This window comes from Sorex fumeus, unplaced genomic scaffold (genome assembly GCF_029834395.1).
Source record: "Sorex fumeus unplaced genomic scaffold, SorFum_2.1 ptg000102l, whole genome shotgun sequence".
Taxonomy (NCBI): domain Eukaryota; kingdom Metazoa; phylum Chordata; class Mammalia; order Eulipotyphla; family Soricidae; genus Sorex; species Sorex fumeus.
The window spans coordinates 420,919-439,697 of record NW_026606159.1 but is presented as its reverse complement, the minus strand read 5'-3'; the positions used below and the strand labels follow the sequence as shown (position 1 = coordinate 439,697).

General features: G+C 57.0%; 1 protein-coding gene across 1 annotated transcript in view; it reads left to right on the top strand.

Annotated features, from left to right (window-relative positions):
* XYLT1 (xylosyltransferase 1) overlaps positions 1-18,779 on the top strand; it is a 202,409-nt gene that overhangs the window by 134,519 nt on the left and 49,111 nt on the right. The gene's annotated exons all lie outside the window — the stretch shown is intronic.

The window sequence follows — 18,779 nt, the reverse complement described above, 5'->3', positions numbered from 1 at the left end:
GTGGCCGTGACGAGGCCCCCACTTGTGCCAGCCAGGAACTCTGGTCCTCACTCTGTGTTTCTTTCTGCTGTTGTTTGGGTCATACCCAGTGAGGCTCAGGGGTTACGACTGGCTCTGTGCTCAGCCATGGACTTCTGGCGGTGCTCTGGGGACTCTGGCATGCCAAGGACGACATGCAAGGCAATGCTCTGGCCTCGGGATCCTCTCTCGAGCCCCTCAGCTGTATTTCTGACCAAACGCCCAGCCAGCAGTGCCGTTCCCCAGCCCCAGTGTCCTGCAGTCCCCAAAGCCAACCATCTCTCTGAGCACGGGTTCTTCTCTTCAGTAGACTTCTGGGGTGAACCCCACCACCACCCTCGGCTTTCCATCACTGTAACTCCAGAAGGCTCTCTGGGGCTTCGCCTTCCAAACCTCGAAGCCTCCGTGTCCATTCTCAACATCTCTTTAATCCGCGCCAACCTCCATCCCATCTGCCTGCCGTCTCTGTTAGGGTCCCCTCTGGGTGTCTTACACTCACCGCCCAGTCTTCCTCTTGTCTTTGTATCAGCCTCTGTTCAGTCTTTTCCTTTATAAAAGGAGGAGGTCAAGAAAGCACAGTAGAAATGACACATGCACCTGTATGTTCATTGCAGCACTGTTCACAATAGCCAGAATCTGGAAACAATCTGAGTGCCCGAGAACAGATGGCTGGTTAAAGAAACTTCGGTACCTCTGCACAGTGGAATACTATGCAGCCGTTAGGAAAGATGAAGTCATGAAATTTGCTTATAAGTGGATGGGCACGGAGAGTATCGTGCTAAGTGAAATGAGTCAGAAAGAGAGGGACAGACATAGAAGGACTGCACTCGTTTGTGGAATGTGAGAAAGCATAATATGAGACTGACACCCAAGGACAGTAGACACAAGGGCCAGGAAGATTGCTCCATAGTTGAGAGCCTGTTTCACGAGCTGGGGGAGAAGGCGGCTGGGATAGAGAAGGGATCGCTAAGAAAGTGATGGTTGGAGGGATTGTTTGGGATGAGAGGCGTGTGCTGAAAGTCGAAAAAGGACCAAACATGATAGCGTCTCAATATTTGTATTACAAACCATAATGCTCAAAAGGAGGGAGAGTATGGGGGAAACTCTCTGCCATGGGGGCAGGGGAAGAGTTGGAATGGGGGGATACGGGGGACATTGGTGGTGGAGAATGTCACTGGTGGAGGGATGGGTGTTTCATCATTGTATGACTGAAACTCAAACATGAAAGCTTTATTAATTGTATCTCACAGTGATTTGATAAAATTTTTAAAATATATTACGCCCTACCGCTGTGCTATCGCTCCAGCTCTAAATATATTTAAAAAAAATAAAATAAAAAGAGGAGGTCTGGAGGACCAGGGTTGAGGCCCTGCAGGAGACAGAGCCTGGTAGGATCCCAAGAGCGCCACCAAGGGTCACTCCTGAGCACAGACCCAGGAGTAGTAAACCTGGGGCACCACCAGGTCTGTCCCCTACGCTCCCCCCAAATGAATTCGAAACCCAGAGCACAGCTTCTGGAGTGACGTCCTTCAAATGCCCCGCTTGCGTCACAGCTTGCCGAGAGCCCGCCCATCCTGGAGCTAGCGAGTCCCTTGCCCGCCCTGGGGGTCTTCGCTCGTCCTGGGCCTGTGCAGACATCACTAGTCAAATGCCACTCTGCTTCTGGCCAAGCAAGAGAGGACCGAGCTCTGCTCTGCATCACGGAGCCCCTCACGGCTGCCTCCTCCCCGGCCCTCTCGTCTCACACCCCGTTTCCCCACATTGGCTCCGGGAATGCACCTCTTGGCCATCCCGAGAGCCCTGGAGAGTTAGGGGCTCACTCGGCATGGCACCAGTACCCTTGGCCTTCTCCTTGGGATGCCCTTCCTCACCCGCATGGACCGAGAAAACCTTGCTGTGTCCTTTCGGTGAGACTCTGAGTCCTCACCAGGCCCAGGCCGCCCCGGCGACCGGCTCCTACTGCACCAGGGTGGTTGTCCGAGATGGAGCCTTCGCTGCTATCAGCCTCCCCGCTCAGAGCCTTTCATGACTTTCTGCTGTCGCCTGCAGGACTGTCCAGACTTTGCAGCGGCCAGTACCTGTTTGTCAGGGCATGACTGAGGACATGGCGTTCCACTGTTATCAGGCATGCACGGCCCTCAGCCCTCCACAGGCACCATCCACGCATGTCCACCGCCTTGGTGGGAGGCAGGCACAGTCTCTGCTTTTGGCAAGGGAGGCAGCGGGGACTCCAAGAGCAGGACTCATTTCTCAGCTCGGGGCCACCCAGAGAAGGAGCCAGTTTGGGCAGCATCTGCAGACACAAGTGGTCAGCATGGCCATGTGAGGGCAGAGGGGGAGGGGAGGCTAGGACAGTCCCCCACCTCCAGCACACTCACTCATGGCAGTCACTCACACGCCCCTGCGCCTTGACATGACCTTGACCTTGAACGTTTGACCTTGAACCTCTCCCTTCCGAGGCGTGCCTGTCCCCTGCAGGCATGGCCCGGGCATTGCTTCACTGAGGCTCACATGATGCAGTCAGGAAGCTCCTTGGGTGGGTGACATGAAGACTGACCAAGAGAGGGTGGGGTTCTCCCTTCGGGCATTCTTCCACTTCCGGGGACTTGGGGCAAGGCATGGAAACTGTGACTGTCTCTCGAGATCTCAGCCCAAACCCTCTTTCCAGTTCGTCCGCCCCCGTGGGGGTCGCCTCCAAATTCATTGCTGGATGCAGTTTCCTAGCCACTGAGATTTCAAAATACATGCGGGTGCAGGGGCGGGAGAGAGGGAGGGAGGGTGCTTGGCGGCAGATGCCCTGAGCATCTAAGTAAACAAGTTTTTGGAGAGATCTAGACACCCACTCCGTGGCACAGGGTCCACAGACTTAACAGAACCCAGTCAGTTTTCATCAAGGAGTCTGAACTTTGGTTCCAGCCTGCAACTTAGCTGTGCACCTCCGTTATTTATTATTCATGGGGCATTGTAACATACCCCAGTCTCTGAGTAATCTCCTGAACCTGCCAAAAAGAACCGGTGTTAATTGCTTACACTGCAACGTATTTGCTGTTGGAAATGTCACACCATAATTATATCCCATTTCGCTGTCTGACAAGTAATACACGAAGAGAAAATTAGGTTTCTTCTCCTTCTCCTTCTCCTTCTTCTTTTTTCTTCTTTCTTGTGACGTGTGATGCGTTTCCCACACGAGCCTGCAGGCAGCAAACAGGTCACAAGTTTCTGGCGTGCTAAGAAAGTTGGTCAGGAATGGGAGCAGAGGGAGGAGGAGGGTAGCCAGGGGCAGGCTAGGAACGGACAGGGGTGTCGGGGCTGGAGGGTTGCATGGGGCCGAGGCTGAGCTCGACACAGTGCCCTCCTGGTAGTCTCTCGAAGAATCTTGCTCATTCTCTGAGCCGGGGTGTTCCCTGCTACCTTTGCACTGACCTAGGAGACTGGGAGGTCGGCTGTAAAAGAGGAAGTGACCTCGGTGTGCTCACAGAGCCCCTGGCAGTGTGCTTATAGGGGCAGGAAAGCTCCGTGGTGAGTGCTCCAGAGATGTGAACCCATTGTCAGCTCGGGGTGTGTGTGTGGCAGGGGGGCGGGGGGGAGGGGCTCTGGGGAGGAGGGGGCAAGCATGCGTGTGTGTGTGTGTGTGTGTGTGCACGCATGTGTGCGCTTGTGTACTAGTTGGTAGCTTGTGAGGTTCTCCAGGGCAGAAAGGCTCACCCGACGGTACTTTCTAGAAAACTCATGGGACTGTTTGGGGGGCTGAGCTGTGGTACAAACGGAGGCTGGTTGGCAGGGTGGCCTGGCTGAGTCGGGGTCAGTTTGTTGGCAGATGGTCACAGGACAGGACTTGCAGTACCCAGAATGCTCCTTCTCGGGCCCCTGCAGCAGAGCTTGGCTCATCTTCGTCTCCCCACCACCCCCCAAGGAAATCTAAATAATAATCTAGTTATTTCCTCCATCCCTCACGGAGAGCCCGGCAAGCTACCGAGAGTGTCCCGCCCGCATGACAGAGCCTGGCAAGCTCCCCGTGGCGCATTCGATATGCCAAACACAGTAACAACAAGTTTCACAATGGAGACGTTTCTGGTGCCCGCTCGAGCAAACCGATGAACAATGAGAGGACAGTGCTAAGGTGCTAATCTAGTTATTTATTTGTTTCCCCGATTGGATTTCACTTACATAATGTTCCCACACCCGTCCCTTCACCAGGGCACATTTCCCACCACCAAAGTCCCCAGTTTTCCTCTCCCCCCCCCCCCCACACACACCTCCATGGCAGACACTTTCTTCTCTCTCCCTAGCTTCTGTGCTCACTCTCTGTTTGTCTCTGTCGTCTCTGTCTCTGTGTCTCTGTCTGTCTCTCTCTCTCCCTCTCCCTCTCTCTCCCCCCACTTCTGGGCAGTATGGTCTGCAGCACGGAGACTGAAAGGTTACCAGACACATCCCTTCCCGACTTTCAACCTCAGTTCCTTCCCCAGATGTGCTTTTTGTCTCAAGCCCAGGGGGAGAAGGGGTCCTCGTTTGCCTGGCTGCGGGAGGAACCGGCAGCTCTCTCCTGGTGGTGGAGAGAACCGCTTTCCTGGTTCTAATCTGGGAGAAGAGACAGGAGAAGAGACACAGGTGTGGGAGGCAGGGAGTGAGTGGCCCGTCGTGTACCAACCTCACAGATCCGCAAACCAAGGGAGGGCAGTGCACAGACCGCGTCAGTTGCCGGAGAGTCCACAGAGAGGGGCCCACCGGCTTGCGAGTACTAAGTGCGTGTCATATTCTGTCTTTTATTTTCTAAGCCGATAAAGAAGAAAACACCTGGGCCTGTCCCTCTCTCGTCCCCCCCAGCGTCCTGTTCCTGGCTGCAGTAAATGAATCTGCACACACCCCCTGTGGTCAGTCTTACTCCAGGAACTGACTCCATGGCTTTTTTCTTTTTTCCTCCTTCCGTTTGGCTGGTTGATTTTGGGGGTTACACACACCCGGCAATGCGTAAGCCTTGCTTCTAGCTCTGCACCTGGGGCACTAAATGCAGGACTCAGGGTACTAAATGGGGTGCCGAGGATTGAACCCAGCTTGGCTGCACAGAAGGCAAACACCCTGGCTGCTGTTCTGTCTCTTCATCCCCATTTTCTTGCGTGACATAACCAACGACGTGAAAGAGAGAAAGAGAAGGAGGAAGAGAGGGAGGGAGAGAGGGGGAGGGCAGGAGGGAGGGAGAGAGGAGACAGAGACAGACAGAGTGGGAGAGAAAGACAGAGAGTGAGAAAGAGAGACAGAGAGGCACAGAGACACACAGAGAGAGAGAGAGCTAGAGAGAGAGAGAGAGAGAGAGAGAGAGAGAGCCGTCTTGGTCAGCCCCAGGACAGTGGCATGAGGCAGTATGGTACCCTGTGTCCTGGCGGATATTCGGCCCAGAGTCCTGGTGTCCCCATGGCAGGGGCTCCCGCTACACCTGGCAGTGCCCATGTGGGCATTTCCTGAGTGCCCTCTGGTGCGGGCAGAGGCTGCCAAGACCAGAGAGACACAGGTGCTGAACCATGGAGTAATGGGGCCCTGGTGGTGGCAGGGGCGGAGGGCGGGAAGTGGGGGAACTGGGTGCCTGGTGGCATCTTCCCCCGCAAGCACATGCAGCGCAAGGCATTTGTTCCCACCTGTCTCCAGCCAACAAGGGCCTGGGATCCAGCAACGGAGTGACCGGGCAGCTGAGGGCGATTGCCTTGCATGTGGCTGACCCAGGTGCGATTCCTGGTACCCCGTAGGGTCCCTTGAGCCCTGTCAAGAGTGATCCCTGAGCACAGAGCCAGGAGTCAGCCCTGAGACACTTCCGAGGGTGACCCCCACACTCCTTCTCCCTGTCAGAAGGAAGCGTCCAAGCAGACCAGGCTGACCACCAGCCCGCGCCTTGCTCTCTCTCAGGGTCTGCCCAGGTGCTGGGCAGACGTGGTCAGCCAGGAGAAGGTCAGCCAGCTGCGAGTCACATGACCAGTTTAACATGGGTGTGCCCACTGTGGATCTGGTTCTCAGTTGTCAGCTTAGGAAATTCCACTGGGAGGGCCGGAGGAATAGTACACGTTGTATGTGTGTGTGTGTGTGTGTGTGTGTGTGTGTTGTGGGGCGGGGGGCAGCAGGTAGAGCGTTTGCCTTGCATGTGGTCAACCTGAGTCCGGTCTCTGACATCCCATAGGGACCCCCAGCACTGCCAGGAGTAATTCCTGAGTGCAGAGCCAGGAGGAACCCCTGTGCATCACTGGGTGTTCAAAAAGCAAAAAACAAAAAAGTACACAGGGAAGGGGCTGAAGCCATAGCACAGCGGGGATAGCACAGCAGGTAGGGCGTTTGCCTTGCACGCGGCCAACCCGGGTTTGATTCTTCTGTCCCTCTCGGAGAGCCCGGCAAGCTTCCGAGAGTATTCCGCCTGCACGGCAGAGCCTGTCCACCTCCCTGTGGCATATTCGAGATGCCAAACACAGTAACAGCAAGTCACACATTGGAGACGTTACTGGTGCCCGCTCAAGCAAATCGATGAACAACAGGAGGACGGTGCTACAGTGCTTCACAGAGGAGGGCGCTGGCCTCACACCCAGCAGACCCCAGTTTGATCCCAGCGCCCCCTGTGGTCTTCCGAGCCCCACCAGGAGTGATTCCTGCGCAGAGCTAGGAGTGTCCCCCCCAGGAAACTCAGCTGGGACAGGGCAGTGACCATCCCCGTTCCACCTGTCCACCCGTGCTGGCCTGGTCCTGGCCTGCTCTGCTCTGAACACTCAGATGTGCCCCCGAAGTGTGTCATGTCTGCTGCCATGAGCAGACCCGGCGGGGGGGTGTAAACGTGTTCTTCTCTGCAGCCCCCTCCCCCCATCACCCCACCTACAAACACCCAAGGTGTCCTCACCCTCCTGCACCGAGACAGTGGAGCGGGGGCGTGGGGGGAGGTCGGGAACGCCCAGAGGAGGAAGGACAGGAGGGACCCCGGGGTCAAGCCTAGACCTTGTGCTCATTCCTGGCCCATCCCTGCTACCGGCCCGCAAAGGACACTGGGAGGCAGATTCTAAGCAGAGCCGGGTCTGCGTGGGGGCTGAGGAAAATGCTCAGCAAAGCCCCTTTCTCTGCAGCTCTGGCCTTCCCCATTCCAGGGTCTTTCTGAGCCAAGCCAAGAGTAGGCACACGCCCCCCCCCCCCCCCACACACACACCCCCGACCACCTCCGGAAAGTCCATGTGAGCAGCTGGGGTCAGTTCTGGCCAGAGGGTCACCTTGCACAGCCGGGAATCCGTCTCAGGAAGCGTTCCTGGGTTGGCGTGGCCACGGCCCTGACAGGGACACGGGCACGGGGGAAGGCAAGGTTAGTAATTTAGTTGTCAGTGGCTGACAGGTTAGTCTTAGAATATGTTCCCTGCAATTCCAGGCGCCCGCCACAGAGAGAGGCACTTAACAAATGTCAGCGTTTGGGGTTTTTTTTTTTTTTTTGCTTTTCCGCCTTCTCTGGCACCGCTGACCTGACAAGGTGGCAGAACCTCCCTCCCTGAGACCCTGGGCCCTCTCTGCCACCCCCGCCCCTGGGTCTCAGGGGATCGCGGGCACCCGCCCCCAACACTGCACAGGGACACTGGCCTGGTGACCACCCGAGAGTCATGTGCTTGGGAAGCTGCCCGCAAAGGTGTGACTTGAGTGGGTCAGTGAATGGGAGCAGGTGGGCATGGCCTGTGTCACCCTCTCCCCCTCCCAACCCCTCCCCCGATGTCACTAGTGCCCTCCCCCAACTCACTGTGACAACTCTCAGAGTCTCTGCAGGCAGGGCTCAGGAGTGCCAGGCAGGGGTGCGGGAGGGGAGGAGCGGGGGGATCCAGAGGAGCAGGCCTGGGGCTGGAGCGATAGCACAGCGGGGAGGGCGTTTGCCTTGCACGCAGCCGACCCGGGTTCAATTCCCGGCAACCCACAGGGTCCCCTGAGCACCGCCAGGAGTCATTCCTGAGTGCATGAGCCAAATGTAACCCCTGAGCATCACTGAGTGTGATCCAAAAAGAAGAAAAAAAATCAGAAGAGCAAGCCTGGGGCATCAGCCCCCTTGTCTGTGCCCCCAGGCACTTCCTCACTCCTTCCCTGCCCCAGAGAATCCAGGCAGGGTGGACGGGACTGCACCCCTGCCCCTCCCTCCTTCCGTGGCCTGCGAGAGCCAGAGGGCAGGAGTGGGAGCAGAAGGAAGTCGGGGTGTTGGGTTGACCCCCTTGGGAGATGGCCGGGGAGCGGGGCCACGCCCAGGGGAGAAGGTTCCACTGCACACAGAGCCTGGCCTGACTCCCGCACGCGCCCCTGACACCCGCCCTTCCTCACCTCTGCACTGGGGACACAGCTGCACCCCGGTCCCCTGCCCCCGCTCTGCCTCCCGGGGCTGATCTTGGCGCTGTCCGTCTCCCTCTCTTCCTCCTGTGGCTCATTTGGAGAATAGACACACACACACACGCATGCACGCACGCACGCGCGCACACACACACACACACACACACAGGGCAAATGAGGACAAAACGCTAAAACTAAACAAAAGAGCCCAGGTGCCACCAAACCACAGAGCAGACGAACAGGCTCGCACAGAGGCCCCTGCCCACTGTCCCCCGTGGTGTGCTTCTGGCCGGCTCGGCACACGTGGCGTTTCTGGTATCAGCATCTTTATCCCCATCCGGTCCCTCTCCCAACAGTCCACTCCCAGAGCTCTGTCCACCCCAGGACTCGACCCATGACCGTGCAAAGGAGTGTAGCGGCCAGTGCACTAGAATGGCAAAGGGGAGTCGTGCAACCAGGTGGGCAGTGGTCGTGGCTCAGACCCACTGCCCACCAGGAGGGCCTCGGGAGGGAGCCTTGTTAGAGGAACCACCCCGGCGTCCGCGCACCCGCCTTCTTCCCCGATGACGTCTTGGGGGCAGTTCTCTTAGGTGCTCACAGGTCTTGTGACTTGCTTCGCCCATTCTGTTTAAGCAAGAGAAGGATGGATAGCACAGCAGGTGGGGTGTCTGCCTTGCTTAAGGCCAACCCGGGTTGGAATCTCAGGACCCTATATGGTTCCCCCAGCACCGCCAGGAGTGGTTCCTGAGCACAGAGCCCGGAGTAACTCTTGAGCATTGCCGGATGTGGCTCGAAAACAAAACAGGAAAAGGAAAGGAAGGGAGGGAGGGAAGAAAATGAGTGGAAGGAAGTGAGTGATAGCACAGCGGGTCAGGCACTTGCAGACAACTAGCTTCAGTCCCCAGCATCACATATGGTCCCCTGGTACCTGCCAGGGGTGAACCCCGAGTGCCACTGGGTGTGGCCCAGAAACAACAATAGAGAGAGAGCAAGGAGAGAGGAGAGGGAGAGAGAGAGAGACAGAGACAGAGACAGAGAGACAGAGAGACATAAAAATGCAGCACACTTCCTGCCCAGGGTGGGATGCGATGCCCACCACGGTCATTGGAAAGACAAGCAGGAGGTTGTGTCTGCCTCGGGTGGCCCAGTTGAGAGCACTGGAGACCCCCCCGGGACAGTGCGACGGGGCAGCCTTCACCAGGGTTGGACCTTCTCACCCGTGCAACGGCGCATCCCGGAGGCCGCCAGCCTGCCTCCCATCTGCGCTGCCTCGGTCCCTGTCCTTGTGCAGAAAACACTCCGGTCACCTGGCCGGCAACAGCTTGTTCAACTCTCCATTGTGTGTGTGAGTGTGTGTGTTTGTGCGTGTGCGTATTTATGGCAGTTCCAACAAATTCTACTCACTGATGCATTATTTAGCCAAATGTCATCTCTCTGCCTTTCTCATTTGAGTATCATCTGTTCGGTTTACACATTGGTACACCCATGAAATTACCATTACACGTGTTTCCTTTTGGAGCCGGCTGAATGTAATTTAATTGAAATTGTTGTCACTGTCAGTGGCCTTCCCCACTGTCGCCCTGACTGCCCTGTTTCCTGGACAGCTTAACCCCATCGTGCCCACACAGGGACACCACCCCTTCTCCCCAGAGCTCCCCCATGGGCCTTCCATGTCCAGCTCAGGGAGGACTTGGGTCTGCGGGTGCGCCAAAAAAGGTTTTTGTTGACAAAAAGAAAAAAGAAAAAGTGTTCCCAGAAGCACAGAGCTTCAGCAAAGTCCTCCAAGCCAGGGACTCATGTCTTCCAGGCTGGTCAAGGAGGGCCGACAAGTGGACCCGCCAAGCACCATGCTATAGGACTTGATGGATATCCAAGTTCCTCCATGATTGTTGGGGAACATTTTCCCCTTCCCAGTGGGTGCCCCAGACACGTTGCTCACCGAGTCCAGGCAGACGTGGGGTGAAGGAGAATGGGCACATGGAGAAACACCCCCGGGAGCAGCTGATGGCTGTTCGCTTCATTGCCAAGTACACACATATTTTATAGGGGGTCTCTGCTTAGGAGGATGGCCCAATCACAGAAAGTTTAGCATTATTGGCCTGTCACCTCTCCAGCTCTGCTTTGCCCCGGTCCAATCCCAATCGAGGCTAGATGCTGCAGTTAGGATGCCCTGCTAAGCGTCCGTGACAGTTTCTGTGTCTAGGGCTCATGTGAGTAGGAGGTCGAGTGAGGCTCAAGGCTGAACACCCAGCCTTGACACCCGTTCTGGTTGACACCCCGTTCTTGACAACTCTGCCCAGACACTCCCTCTTGCGAGGCTTTGCTTCTGGGCTGCCCGGCAAGGTCGGGTCTTATCTGCACCAGTGTCTGTCACCATGCTCCACACATGACGGTCATCCCTGCCATGAAGTAGTAGAGCACGTAGCGCAGGTCAAGGCGAAATATTCGCTCCTCTCGTGCGATGCCAGTCCCCTTTGTTCCGTTCCTCCCCTTCCTTTCCTCCCCTTCCGTCCATCTGCTCCATCTTACTCGATGCCATTCTATTCCACGCCTTCCAACTCGTTCCATTTCCCTCTGTGCTTTTCCATCGCTTCCTTCCAGTCCCTACCGCACCACGCTCTACGCTTCTATGCTGGGCCCTTCCTCTCTGTCCTTCCTCTCTGTCCCATGCCATCCATTCCTGCAGCTAGAGGCCCACTGGGAGGGGACGGGCCTCTCATCCAGTGCTCGACCCGGCGTGTCCCCCTGTTACGGGCCTCTGGTCGTTATTTCTGAAGACGCGACAGACCGTGCTGGTGAGCCCTGTCCCCACCCTACTGGGGAGTGTCACTCTCAGGGGCACACAGAATTATCCGTCAGTGTAGTACATGCCTGTGTGCTCGCAGATGTGGGGGATTTTTTATTTTTATTTTTTCTTTTTGTGTCACACCTGGCGATGCACAGGGGTTACTCCTTACTGATGCACTCAGAAATCACTCCTGGCAGTGCTCGGGGGACCATATGGGATGCTGGGAATCGAACCCGGGGTGGCCGTGTGCAAGGCAAACACCCTTCCCACTGTGCTATCGCTCCAGCCCCCAAGGGAGATTTTTTTTTAAATATGACTTTATAGTAACCCCTGGCTGTTCTAATACGTGTCTCAAACGTGATTTTGAGACTAGGGAGGTGGCTCGAACAGTCGAGCCCTGACCTGGCATGTTCAGAGCCACGAGTTTATTCCGAGAACCCTAGAAATGCCGAATTTATAGCCCCGATGCCCCACCCCCACTGCTCTGGTGTCTCTGGTATCTCTGGTGAGGTCCGGGCTGGCCCTTATCCTGGTGAAGAGGAAGCGGTGTGATCCGTGAACTTTTGACTTCCGGTCCCTCCAGGTGGGAGCGAGGCAGTTAGCAGGTGCCCTCCATGGAGCGGGAGGGAGCGGGGGTGAATCTCTGGGTTGGACTTCCTGGGAGTCCGGTGGCTCACGAGGGCATGCAGTGAGGCTAGTGGCTGAAACCTTCTGACAGGGTTATTTGGGGGAAGGAAAATAAATAAATCCTGATCGTGTGGTCTGAGGCTGCGGGGTGAGGCACAGAGACCCCTGACTGTAGGCCTGCAAGAAAAAACGGAATAGCCTTAGTAGCACTCTCCTCTCTCTCTCTCTGTCTCTCTATCTCCCTTTCTCTCTCCTTCTCTCTCTCCCTCTGTCTCTGTCTCTCTCCCTCTCTCCTGCCCTCTCTCTGTCTCCCTCTCTGTCTCTCTGTCCCTCTCTCTCTTTCTCTCCCTCTGTCTCTCCCTCTCTCTCCTCTCTCCCCCTCTCTCTTCTCTCGCTCTCTCTCTGTCATTTTGCAGCAGAACTTTCAAAAATACAGAACAATTTTTTAAAGAGTCTTAAGACAACAGGTTTCATTCCCCTGACCCTGAAAGAGCCTCCAGTTGTTGGGAAAAGATGAGTAAGAAGAGGCTGCTAAAATCTCAGGGCTGGGAGGAATAGAGACATGACTGGCGCCCGCTCGAGTAATTCGACGATCAACGGGATGACAGTGATACAGCGATCTCCCTCAGCATTTTACCGGGTGAGGGATCCCCCACGCAGCGCTTGGGAGTGAAGGCAGGGCTTACTCCCAGCAGTACTCAGCCAGCCAGGCTGGAGGGTTCAGTGGTTGGGGTCCAGCCGAGCGTGGGGGCCCCCCAGGATGATGTGCCAGCACTGGGTCGGGGGGACCGTGCTGGGGACGGGCTTCCCCAGCCGTGGAATCAGTGGGTTTGACCGCCAGAGCACAAGCGTGGACAGTTGAGTGCTACTGGTTGGCGTCCCTGGTTTTCACTGCGGGTCTGCGGGGCGTGTGGGGCTCTGGGAGAAGAACCCCGAATTCCAGAGTGGCCCTTGCGGCTCCCGGCTGTCCAGGTTCCCTTCAAGGACTCGGGAGAGGATGCAGGGGTTTGGGGCGAGGGGGGCGTGAGAGCAGCCCCCGGGCCGCCCCACTCAGCACCTCCTCTGTCCCTCCACAGGCCACTGGTATTAACGTGACAAATGGGGGCAGCCCTCGGGGGCGACAGCCCTCTCAGGGAAGAAGGCACCTGCGAGCGTCTTTATGTTTTATGGACAGGAGGCCGTGTTAATGGCCCGTAATGCGATTACTATAAGGATTTTTATTAGGAAAATTCCAACCAATTCGGCTTTAATTAATGGACTGTTACTTGGAGGAGTGTGACGCTCCTGGGGTCCTCCAAGTCTGAGGAAATAAACCTGCTGTCAGCGGCACACCCCGAGGAGTAAATAAGCCCCACTCCCTCCTCGGGGCCCCGTTGGCAATAAAAACAGATGGAGTCACGGCGCCTTCCGGGCGCGGGATTTACGGAGCTCAGGATGCACCTTCACAAGTCAGGACTGTGTGCGTGGGGTGGGGGGGGGGATGAAGACTGTCAGAAGCTGCAGTGGGTGACCTCAGGGCCAGCGAGCAGAAGATTGGGGGGTGCAGGCCACCCCCTGTACCCTCAGGCACACCCCGTGGGAGGCCTGGGGGTTCCAAGCCCCCTTTGGTCACCCTTTGATAACCACCCGTGGAGCACCCGGGGGCTCCTTCACCAGCCTCCTGCCCTGCTTCCCCCCTCCTCGACTCCCCACCCAGCCTGTAGCTCTCAGTCCCTGGAGAGCCCCCTCAGCCTCCCCAAGAGGTTGCCCCTAATGACCCCAGACCTGGCAGGTGCCCTCAGCCATGAGGGTCCAGGTTGGGCCAAGTTCTGGGGGCCAAGGTGTGACGTGCCAGGGGTTAAAGACCTCTTGCTCCCAGTCGGGTGAGCTGGGGGCAGTGGGGGGCAGGAAAGGGGGGTCATGTTGGGTGAAACAGGTCAGAGGGAGGAGGACACAGGCGGATCGTTCATCTGTGGTGTGGAGAGGAGCGGGTGAGCAGATGGTGCCCGGCGAAAACGGATGTCTGGGGTTTCTCGGCAGAGCTGCAGTCACCAAGGAGGCAGGGAGAAGGTGAGAAGGGACATCAGGGACAGGAGCGGAGGGCCTGGGGCGCCCTGGTGGGGGGTCAGGCACTTGTGGGGTACTAAAAGCATAAACACGAACGCCATTGTAACGGTTATCACCGTGATGACCACAAAGAGAAGCAAGTCAGGTGCCGGAGGGATAGTCCAGTGGGGAGGGCGTTTGCCTTGCACGTAGCTGACCTGGGTTCAATCCCCAGCATCCCACAGGGTCTCCCGAGCACCAGCAGGAGTAGTTCCTGAGTGTAGAGCCAGGAGTAATCACTGTGCGTCGCCGGGTGTGACCCAAAAAGGAAAAAAAAAAAGAGAGAGAGAGAGAGAGAAATAAGTTAGTCGGGCCCTGGGATATGGTTCGAAGGGCTGGAGCACACACTTTGCACGCAAAAGGCCTGGGTTTCATTCCCAGCACCGCATGGTCCCCAACCCCACCCCAGCACCCCCAGGAGTGGATTCCTCCCCCGAAAAGCAGTGAGCCAGGAGTAACCCCTGAGCACGGCCACGTGGGGCTCCCCCAAACCAAATTCATGGGGGCTGGAGCGATAGCACAGCAGGGAGGGCGTTTGCCTTGCATGCCGCTGACCCAGGTTCAATTCCCAGCATCCCATAGGGTCCCCCGAGCATAGCCAGGAGTAATTCCTGAGTGCAGAGCCAGGAGTAACCCCTGAGCATCGCGGGGTGTGACCCAAAAAGGAAAAAAAAAAGCAAATTCATTTAAAACGTGCTCGGCCCGGGGCCTGGCAGCCAGAGCCAGGAGTAGCTACGGCCGAAATGCCTCTCTGATCTCGAAACACAGGAAGAGCGTCGCCAGTGAGCTGGACAGGAGCTCGCGGGCAGCCCCAGGTTCTCAGCCACCGTGGACGCTGCCGTGTGCATCCCAGGCAGAGTGTGTGGGACCCAGCGAGTCACAGTGAAATGTACCATGTGCCATCAATATCTCCCCCACCCGTTTCCACTTATTGAGCAGTACATCATTAGAATATCCCAGGGCTCTCGACAATAAAATCAATAAGACGCTTCAGCCATGGGCTGTGGTTTAATAACTCCAGACTTGAATGAGGGGGAACAAACTCAGTGAGCAGGAAAATTTCCTGAGTGCTGGGTAAGGGCGGGGGACGGGCAGACGGGGAGGCGAGGCTGGGGGGGGGCACCTTTGCTCAGAGAGGGAGGGGAAGAATAAGGGGTCTAGAGTCTCGGTGTGGGGGTGCAGGACAGGACTTTCCTGAGCTGTGTTGGGAGGAGTTTCTGGGTGGAGGCAGAGCGGGGAGGTGAGGGGAAGAACAGCGAACCCCAGATGGCTTCACCCCTGTATCTTCACATCGGATCCCTCGTGGACGTCGCAGGGGAGGTGACCAGTACTTGCCACCCACCAGAGCCAGGAGCTGAGGGATTTTCTGGGACGTGGTTTCTTAGTTGATGGTTTCAGGACAGGTGATGCAAATGGCCGTTCAGGCTTCAGAATCCCCCAGCAGCCTGTGATTTTCCTGAGCGGACTTGGGGGTCTCTTGCAGGGACCCAGGAGCTTCAGAGGCCCCCTAACCCCCAGTTTTGGATTCAGGAGGTAGAGGGGGACGGAGAGTTGACGTTTGTGCGGCCAACACATTCCCAGACATCGAGGGGGCTGCTAAGACCAGACCCCCGATTGAGAACACGGGTTGTGGTGCAAGGGGCCGGCGCTCAGCTCTGCCCCGGGGTGAGAAACACCAGATCTAATCAGTGGGGGAGAAGGGAAGGGATCAAGAGGGCCCAGGACAGCCCGCGCCTCCACGGTGAGGAATAGTGGGTTCACCCCATCAGGTAAAGATCCATGAACTGATTTTTTTTTTCATTTCATCATCCTGTTATTCGTCGATTGCCTCGAGCAGGCCCCAGTAACGTCTCCTTCATCCTAGCCCTGAGATTATATTCAAGGCTCTTTAGGAGAATGAGACCCATCATTGTTACTGGTATTTGGCATATTGGGTACGCCACGGGGAGTTTGCCAGACTCTGCCCTGTGGGCAGGCTACATTCCATAGCCTGCAAGTTTGTCCAAAGTAGGAATGAACTGTTTATTGTAGTCAAAATCTGGAAACAACCCAAGTGCCCGAGAACAGATGACTGGTTGAAGAAACTTGGGTCCATCTACACAATGGGATGCCATACAGCTGTTAAGAGAGACGAAGTCATGAAATCTGCTTATAAGTGGATGGGCATGGAGAGTCTCATGCGAAGTGAAATGAGTCAGAAAGAGAGGGACAGACATGGAAGGACTGCACTCATTGGTGGAATATAAAATAACATAATATGAGACTAACATCCAAGGACAGTAGAGACAAGGGCCAGAAAGATTGCTCCACAGTTGGACGCCTGTCCCATGAGCTGGGGGAGAAGGCAGCTGGGATGGAGGAGGGATCACTAACTCAGTGATGGTTGGAGGGATCATTCGGGATGGGAGATGTGTGCTGAAAGTGGATAAAGGACCAAACGTGATGGCCTCTCAGTATCTGTATTACAAACCATAATGCCCCCAAAGTAGAGAGAGAGTATGGGGGAAATTGTCTGCCATGGAGGCAGGGGGCGGATTGGGATGCAGGAAGGGCGCGGGAGGGGGGGTAGGGGGGCGGGATACTGGGGACATTGGTGGTGGGGAATGTGCACTGATAGAGGGATGGGTATTGGATCATCGTATGATTGTAACAGCACAGCGGTAGAGTGTTCGCCTTACACGCGGCCAACATGGCCGACCCGAGTTCGATTCCTCCGCCCCTCTCGGAGAGCCCGGCAAGCTACCGAGAGTATTCGATATGCCAGACACAGTAACAACAAAGTCTCCAATGGAGACGTTACTGGGCCCGCTCGAGCAAATCGACGATCAACGGGAGGGCCTTTACCTTTTACCTATGATTGTAACTCTAACGTAAAAGGTTATAACTGTATCTCACGGTGATTCAATAAAATAAAATTTTTAAAAAAAAGATCCGTGAACCTAATGCGAAGAAGACCATTTGGCGAGGGGTATGCGTGATACTTCGGGTCCCGGGAAGTTGGGCCAGGGCTCACTCTGCAGCCTGCTGGGCCTGGCGCTGGCAGTCACTCAGAGCTCTGTGCTTCCTGCTCCTCGCTCCGTGACCTTGCTCTAGTTCCTTACCCTCTCTGAGTCTGGCGCTGTTCCCCAGAGGCGGGGCTCACTCATGCGGCAGTTTGGCGCCTGGGAAGAGCTCCAGAGAACCCCAGTTTCGTATGCTCTTCACCACTGTTCTGGCCCAGCTGGGTCATGTTCTCAGGGAAACGCTCGAAGAGGAAGACTCCGTGGTCAGGAAGTAGGCTCAGGGGGAGCCAGGCCCTTTGCTGCCTGGAGCCAGGGCTCAGGTGGAAGCACACCTGAGCCCGGTCCCCTTTTGTGTGGGCTGCAGAATGGGATGGGGACCCTCCACCCAGGAGACAGGCTGGTGTGCTGGTGGGACTTGAGAGAGGTCAGGAGGTGCTATTATCAGTCAGATTTGGGATGATCCTGCCCTCAGGAACGTGACTGCTGGCTCAGCCGTCCCGGGGTCAGCGAGCTGAGGGACCTCCAAGAAGGGCTGGAAGAAACAGGAGCGGCCCCTTTGACCTCCGCTGTCCTGCCGTCGTCCAGGCGGTGCCCGTATCTACAGTGCTCACAGCTCCCCTCCCTCTAAAGCAGCCTGGACTCACTGGAATCATTGGAAGCTGTTCAGTCAGAATTCACATCACCACCTTCCATTCTTTGCACAATCCGGGAGTTTCTCGGAAGTGAGGGTTTGAACCCCCAGCTCTCCTCGTACTAGTACCTAGTCCTGCGCTTGCCGCCTGGTAGACCCCGAGCTCAGATTGAACGTGTGGGTGAGGTGATCCGTGGCTGGCAGAGTTGGGACACCTTCTTTGCTTGAGGATGATGGTGGGAGATGGACAGGGGAGGGGTCGGTTTCCAGAGTGGACGGGGGGTTGGTTGCTGGGTGGACGGATGGTTGGTTGGTTTCCAGAGTGTTTGGGGGGTTGGTTGCTAGATGGACGGATGGTTGGTTGGTTTGCAAGGTGGATGGGGGGCGGGGTGTTGGTTGCTGGGTGGATGGATGAGTGATTGGTTGGTTTCCAGGGTGGACGGGGTGCTCACTGGTGGATGGACGGAGGGTTGGCTTTGGGATCTCAGGCACGCACTGTTCGATAGTGGATGAAACAGAACCCTGGGCGTCTCTCAACTCTGGTGTTTCCATTCTGAAGTCGGAGATAAGGGTAGATAAGGCTCTGTGCAGGGCTGTGGTGAAGAGCGATTGAAATGCCGAGGAAGCGTGAGTTTGTGCTCGCGGATGGGCACGTTGCCTGAAAGCAGCGGGCAACCTCCCCTGGACTGTTGGGCGTGTGCTGAGTGCTGTTCCAGGGCGGTAAACTCCGTGATGGAGCAGGTCGAGGTCGTTCTCACCTCCCATGAGACTTCTGTCCCCAGGGCCTGAGAGTGGAGCTGGGGGGCAACAGGGTGGGAGGAGGGGGATCCCCTCAAACATGACGGTCAGGTCCCAGTTAGGCGGGACTGGCCAGCTGAGGAGGCTGGGGCTAGTCGTGGGCTCCCTACCGACAGCACTTCCAGACACACAGTGTGTGTGTGGGCGGGGGGGGGGGGGGGGGTTGTCCCGGGCAGTGGTCAGGGGTCCCAGAGCCACTACCCGCTGCTCAGAAACAGAGGCAGTGCTGCAGGGCCAAGGACACGGGGACCCCCGGGGCCACACCCTGAGGTCCCGGCAGGAGCAGAGCGCTGTGACTCAGGGCCTCTGTTTTCTCACTGACCGTGGATGCACGTTTGTGGGCCCCCCACAGGCACGAGTCCTGCTGTCCAGTCGTCCCCGATTCCCCCCGCCGTGAGACGCAGCGTCCCCCCACGCTCCCACGCTCCCGCCCCCCTGTGCCTCCTTCCCCAGGTTCAGGGGGTGGACACTGCCCCCGAGACCCACCCCCGGGAACCGCCAGCCTCACCCTGTGCCC